This window comes from Barbus barbus (assembly GCF_936440315.1).
Source record: "Barbus barbus genome assembly, chromosome: 20".
Taxonomy (NCBI): Eukaryota; Metazoa; Chordata; class Actinopteri; order Cypriniformes; family Cyprinidae; genus Barbus; species Barbus barbus.
The window spans coordinates 4,560,809-4,568,191 of record NC_136748.1 but is presented as its reverse complement, the minus strand read 5'-3'; positions in this window follow the sequence as shown (position 1 = coordinate 4,568,191).

Genomic DNA, 7,383 nt, shown 5'->3' with positions numbered 1-7,383 from the left:
TGATTTGCTTTTGATTTCCATTCATTTAATGTTTTGGCAATGATCATGATTTGTGTTTTCTGAAAAATCAGAACTTGCGCTTTGGCACTGCATGCTTCAAAGCAACTTGACAGAATTTTAGTTTTATTTAGGAAATGGGGGAATTTTCTGAAATTTGACATCGAGACGCACACAGACAGACACACACACCCAGACAGAGAGACACAGGCAGACACAGAGACACGCATGCAGACAGACAGACGCACGCACACAGACAGACACTGAGACACACACACCAGCACAGACAGACACATGTTGGGTTTCCATGTTTTATGGGGACATTCCATTAGCTTAATGGTTTTCGTACTGTACAAACTGTTTTTCCATTGCCCCACACCTAAACCTACCCCTCTCAGGAAACTTTCTGCATTTTTAGTTTTTCAAAACACTTAGCATGATTTATAAGCTTGTTTACATAAGGGGACCTAAAAATGTCCTCAGAAGGATTTTGGATATTGCCATGTTTGTGGGGACATTTTGTCCCCATAACGTAGGGTTTACCAGGAAGTGCTTGCAATACAAAGTTTCAGGAATTGTAATACAAGCTAGACAGGGAGAGGTTATGGAAAGAAAGCAAAGGTTTTTTTTTTGTTTTAAGATGAAGTCAAATGATGGAAGAGATGAGTTTTCAGGTGTCCCCTAAAAATGATCAGGGATTCAGCATTCTGGATAGGGGTGGGAAGTTCCTTCCACCAGCCAGGAACAGTGAACGAAAACGACAATAAAATATATTGTATAATATGTCTTTAAAGAGACGCATTATATTTGAAGATATACATGGCACTTTGCATTATATTTTAACAAAGCAGGGGCCGCATTAGATCCATTTTTGAGATTAGTATTAAACAAAATCTCCTTTCATTAGTTGCAGCTTATATTTACATGATATATTTGTTTTTAATAATGTGTGTGATTCCAGAGATCATTATTACAGATTATCATTATGCAGCAATTAAGGCAAGAGATTGTTAACAGCCTGAATAACATCGACAAGATGCTACAGCCAGGGAAACTGAAGCTCTGGTGCCTAGAGTTTGGACTCCTCCTCCTCACAATGCAGCCACTCACAGTGTATGAAGTCCCATTAACAACTGTGGAGAAGATGGAGTGGACCATCACTTCGTGGCTCGATGTGTCATGAATCGATGTTTAACTAACAAAGTTTACACTCAAAGGTCCGAATCTGAATTCTTATCAACGTCAAAAGATTCGAAATAACGGTTATTACAAAACTAGTTTTTAATAAACATACTTAGAACTTTATATAACAATTCAAATTTATATATGCTAATTATCATATCCATGACATCAAGTCATACTTGCGTTTACTCTCTGAAATGTTACATACAGTAGCCTACTGCATTTTTATACAACTAAATGCCCAATAAAGCAGTTCTCATTTACATATTTTATGTTTCTGAAATAGTAATTCAATGTAACCTGCAGTCACTTCAACTGAATTGCTAAAATCTTAAATTATAACTGCAATATGCTGTATACAGCAGTGAATTAGGCCTATATTACTTTATTTTATATATCATGCAGCAAAAAAGTCCGTCTGAGTAACAAACTATGTGCATATTTACAGACAAACTACATTCATCTTCATATGCCCAGACAGTCAACAGTGATAGGTTTTTGGAAATGCTGTTTTATACTCATTCATTCATAAGTCTGCTGCTAAGTCTGCCGGTCAAAAAAGACGAGCTGCATCGGGAAGGCAAAACCTCATGCTCGCGGGGCGAAACAAGTGACATTCTACTGGGCTGCTATGCGCTTTGTCTTACAAAAAAGTTGGTAAACACTGCAGCATGGTTTCATGCGCCCCTGTGTGTGTGTGTGCGTGTCTGCATGTGTGTGCCACGGAAATCTGAGTGATACGAGTGCACTTGAATCACGAAGTGGAGCCAGGTCCGGATTGAATTCCCTCCCAGACTTTGAGAAGGGCTGCTTCGACAATTGCGGCAGTCGATCACCTCACAGGGGCGGAGGTACAGGGCATCCACATTCCCATGCTGCTCCTCAAAATCTCCTGGAAGATCTCAAACCTCCGAGCCACCTGACACTCTGGGTTTCGGAAACTTAGCCAGGTGATGGATGCATGGTCTGTCCGCAGCTGAATTCTCGCATGCAGGTATGGCCTGAAACGACGAAGGGCCAACACCACTGCTAGCAGCTCTTGGCGGGTGATGCAGTAGTTTCTTTCTGCTTTCTTCAGGGCCTGGCTGAAGTCATCCCCTTCCTGGAACAACATGGTGCCAATACCAACATTGCTGGCATCGATGTCATTGATGAACGGCCGGCCTGCATCAGGGTATGCCAGTACCTCACACAAGCGTTTGAAGGTGGCCTCACATGCCTCATCCCAGACGAAGGAGTATCCGTTTTCCGTTAGCTGGTGCAGTGGACTGGCGATGGTGGAGAAGTTCTGGATGAAGCATCGATAGTAGGACATCACGCCCAGGAAGCTCCGCAGTTCGGCAATGTTCTTTGAGACGGGCCATTTCTTCACTGCTGCTACCTTGGCTAGGTCAGTTGTAACTCCAGCAGCACTCATCACATGCCCCAGGAAGACAGTCTCTCTCCGTAATAAGTGGCACTTTTTGGGATTGAGTCGTAACCCAGCTCGGCAGATAGCAGCAAAGACCACCTGGAGGTGTTGCAATGCCACCTCAAAGTCTGGTGATCCAGGTCATCCAGACACACCACACAGCAACGACGGGAGACACCTGCCACAGGACCTGCTCCATCAAATGGAAGAAGGTGGCTGAAGCATTACAGAGGCCAAATGGCATTACCCGGAACTGCCACAGCCCCTGGCCGATGGTGAAGGCAGTCTAAGGTTTGGCGTCCGGAGCCAAATCCACCAGCCAGTACCCTCTCTGGAGGTCAAGGGAGCTGAACCAGCTAGACCCTGCAAGATAGTCCAAGGTGTCATCGATTTATGGTAGTGGGTGAGAGTCTTTTCTTGTGACCATGTTTAAGTGACGATAGTCCCCACAAAACTGTCAGGAGGAGTCCTTCTTTTTGACAAGTACAGCTGGGGCTGCCCACGGGTTGTTAAATGGCTCAATTACTCCAGTCCTTTCCATTTCCCAGATCTTTGGTCTGCTGCAGTCTGTATGGAGCTGCACCGGTATCAATGCCATGCTGTACTAGCCCCATTCGTCTACAGTCCTCATCCCGTGCAGCAAAGATGTCCCGGTTGCAGTCAAGCACTTCCTGCTAGAGCCCTGCATTTCGGCCCAGGCCCGACAGGCCCCGACTTTTTTACGCCTCTAGGGTCGGGCTTTGGGCCAATTTCCACGTCATAGTTCAGAGGTGGGCCGGGCATCAGGCCTGTTTTGGGTTTCTCCTTATTTTATATTGTAGACGTCTATTGATTAGTAATGAATAAAATTGCCGCGCTGGTGGAAACAACACAAGACAGTGTTACCGCGACTGAGAGCAGCTCGATGGTGTTTAGTGTCCCGCAGCAGCAGCAGGTGACTTCAGCGCAGCGGAATAGTTCTGCGTTCAAATGCACGCAATAGGCTAAAGCTTGCTGCAAAACCCCAGCAAACATAACCATGAATGTGTCTGCAGGAAATAGTAAGGAGATATTTGAACTATTTACTAATAAACTAATGTTTTCTGAGTCCGTGTCGCAAGGATGAAGTTGCTGATCCTGACTCGCCGTCTCCTCATTAGACGCGCCTTTAGAGAGAAATGCATCTTTATTGATTATGATTAAGATTATAATAAAAGAGTTTTTGTTTTTGATTTTTTGATTTTGTTAAGTGATAATTTAAAGCTTTCTATAGATATATTTGTTGGTTGTTGGTTCCATGGTCAAAAAATATTTTTAGCATTAAAAATCACTAATTATCTATAACAAGTTGTATTTTTCACCGAATATTTTCATTTTAAAGGTGACTCAAACCTCAAGCTTATCAATTTTCTATGATGCAATTTATTAAACAATGGGATAAATTATGGACCAAACTTAATTTAAAAAAAATAGTGGTTTAACTTTATTTTTTAAAGAAAAAAATATTTAGTAACAGGAATGAAATGGGTAACAGGAAGGAGTATCCATTATATTAGTATACAGGTTTGACTACACATATGAGGTATTAATGCCCGCACCGATATAGTGAAAGTGTTCAACACTGATTAGTGAGCTGACCTCACTGCTAAAAAAGGCCAAATCATGTTAGGTTTTCTCTGAGAAAAAGATGTATTTTCAAATTTATCTAGATTAGTATGGATGTAGCCTAATATTTACATGAATAAATCTGATGACACTACTCACTCCTGTTACTTTTACTCAGTTACTATAAGTATATACTATATATAAGGCTATATGAGTATATGAGTAACAGGACTGAAAGTAACAGGATTGAGATTTTAGGATGAAATTAGCAAATACATATAATCTAGCCAAATGGAGTACATGCTAATATTCAGCAAATTAGTGATTCAGCAAAGATTTGTATTTTTTAAATAAACAAGTAAAATAATCTAAGAAATAATTTAGGTAACAGGACAGTAGATTTATAATAACGCACCCAGCCAATGTTACAATATCATCAAATATAAAGAAAAGAAAATAAGACCACATGCTTCCGATCATTTCATTGCCTTCAGAAGATCCAGATGTTACAATATTGTTGAAAATGTGTCTTGTGGAATTTTTCCAGTTTTTTAGAGGGGGAATGTGTTAGGGTAACAGGACTGAGCGAAAACCTGGGGACACGACTAAAATGTGTATTTTATCCAAAATATTATACATTTATTTTGTAATAAAGGTATTTAAAGCACAGATGGGATATGGAGGTACACAAAAATGCAAAATAAAAATATTTTCTGAAGGATTTTAAACATTTCATTTCAAGTTGAAATGTAGCGTTAGACACTGGGGACATGTACAAATGCTATATTTTCAGTGTTTTAGGTAGTTTTCAATAACTTTTTAAATTATATATTTTACATTTGCAGTTAGATTAATGTACAGGACACTTTGCTTAATAATAAAACGTATTTTATAATTTATTTGTATGCATGTTTGTACCTATAATGTCCTGGGGACACAAATGGCACCTATTCGGTGGAATAATCGATTCTAAAACATTTATGATTCTGTAAAATTACAATTTATGAAGCATGTGACATCCAGCGCTGCAAATTTTTTTTTAAATACTCAAAACACCAAAAATATTTAATACAACCTAAATTTAACCTTTCTTTTTAATCCTCTGTGTATTTATTTTTTCCACTTAAGCCCATCCATTCATATATATATTTTTTTCATTAAAAAAAAAATCTATTTAAAGACGAAGTTTTGAAGATCTGTTACAGAACCCTTTTTTATTTTGTTTGTTTTTTGGACATTGAGCGCGTGGACACGGCTGTCACTTAACATTAACAATAAGTATCTGAAGCAGAACAGCCTATTATTAAAAAGAGAGTAAATATTGCATTTACCTTTTCTGTCCGCTGATCTAAGAATAAGATCGGTAAAGGTCAATATTACCATGATGTAATGTTTCCAAATGCCTGTGAAAAGCAGCGCGCTTCTGGGTTCCAGTGTCGCTGAGACTGAAGAGCAGCACATGCACACGCGCTTTCTGTCTCTTCTACCTCCGTGTGTGTCACCCACCCTCACGAGCCCGTCTCCCCCTCCTCCCTGAGCATGTGGGTACGGATGGATGGCGCACAGGCCCGTCTGAAAGGACAATAAAGCGCAAAGACGCTGGTGAGTTGTTTTTTTTCTCTGCGACATGTCGCATTTAGAATATCCGCGTTATGGCGCGGCACAGGAGATATGATGGGATAAATGTGCATCTGTGTTTCACATGAGGAGCTTTTGTGTGCGCATCACCTCCTGCGAACCGCGTCCTGAGCAGCATCCCTCAAGTGTTTCCTTCTTACACTGAGACGCAAACGTGACCGCACGTGCCATTTCTGGGCACGAACTGGGTAGAAGGATTTATTCAGAAATCATTTCTAAAACAGCCAGCCTGTAATTTTGAAATTAAATGACAATGTGTGCTGTGGAAATACGGATGTAGGTAAAGAAAAATAAGACAGAAGTCACTGGAGGAGATCTAGGTGTCTGGACCTCCGTTTAAATCAAAGCGAGACAAAATAAGGGAACATTTCTAACTGAAGATCATGCAACGGTGTTGATTTGTACTCTGCGCAATGAACTGATACTGAACATGCATGGCATGCGGTTCATGATGTGCATTTGACCACAATCCATGAGAGGTGTAAATACATAATGCATATTTAATTTTAATATATGCAGTTATATTATTGGAGTCTGTATAAAATGCATTATAGCATTGGCTCTAAAGAAACTGTTGCACTGTAGACAGTATAAATAAGTAATTTGGTCATTCCTAAAGTTACATGTTCAACAATATTGTTGTCCTAAAGGTCATTCCTAAAGTTAATTCTTTCTGTCTATCTCTACAAAACCCAATCACTTAATCACGATTATTAATTTTTTATTTATAACAATTAATTAAATGTATTTATCTTCACATTAACAGTGATGTGTGGCATTTCAAGTTGATAGTCTGACAGTCTAACACTGAATTATTGTCTGTAAAATATTTTAGAAAAGTGAACCTAGTAAAATCTATAGCAACCAAGCCAGTTCATACATGGTTGGTCCTAGACAACCATCGGGACAAGACCACAGGAACCAGATGAGTCCTTTGCACAATCTGACTCTGCTGCAGCCTAGATTTAAACTGCTGATTTTGTCTGGCCAGAGGAGAATGACACTATTTCGACAAACTATTTCCCCGTCTAAATAATGTAAAGCTGATATAAAGACACCCAGCTTTATATCAAGCTGACAGTTTGCGTTGCTAAAAGCGCTATACAAATAATAGTGACTAGACTACTTGTTTTAGGCTTATGACACAGCAGTGTGCAACATTATAAATATGATTCAGTCTTTTCAACCAGCCTACTTAATTTGTAATTGATTTTGTTGTTGAAATTTATCATTATTATTGACCACATTGCAGGAAGGACTCTAATCTGATTCGAATCCTTTAAAAACTACTTGCATTGGTGTAACTCAATATAGTCAGGCTGAGTCAGTCATATTCAGTAAATGTTTGTAGGTTAATTGACCAAAAATGTACAGAACAGCGAAATAAGATTTCATTTATAAAATATGATTGCCAGTTCAGTTCAGTCAAGCCATTTCATTTTTAACATCCATACACTTGCAAAGACTAATAACTTTGTGTACACCTCATGTTTTACCTTCTCAGATCTTGCTGAAGAGCATGTGTCCAAATGTCTAGTTTCCTCACTGCCAGTCAATGAAGACCACAGAAA